We start from the raw sequence: 300 nt of genomic DNA, 5'->3' as shown, positions 1-300 counted from the left end.
AATTCTATTTCTTCTTCATCTAATGCATTTTGACTTAAATGTATTTTTTTTCTTTTTTTTTCTCTCTCCTTTTTCACCCCAAATCCTTTCGGAAAGAGTCGGAGGGCAGCCAAGTATCGTGCTAACCTTAATGACTATCTGTACTAATTAACTGAGCAATCGGAAAAACGATCCTGAGGGAGATTTTCCAATGGCCACATCCGCTCAAAGGAAATTATGTAAATATGAATAGCCAATCGCGAATAGAAATAATCCCAATCAACGAGATAATATAGAGCTTAGATCAATGGCCAGAAGTGT

Source organism: Penaeus monodon, chromosome 32 (genome assembly GCF_015228065.2).
Source record: "Penaeus monodon isolate SGIC_2016 chromosome 32, NSTDA_Pmon_1, whole genome shotgun sequence".
Classification (NCBI taxonomy): Eukaryota; Metazoa; Arthropoda; class Malacostraca; order Decapoda; family Penaeidae; genus Penaeus; species Penaeus monodon.
The sequence above is the reverse complement of the archived record's forward strand: the minus strand, read 5'-3'. Positions refer to the sequence as shown.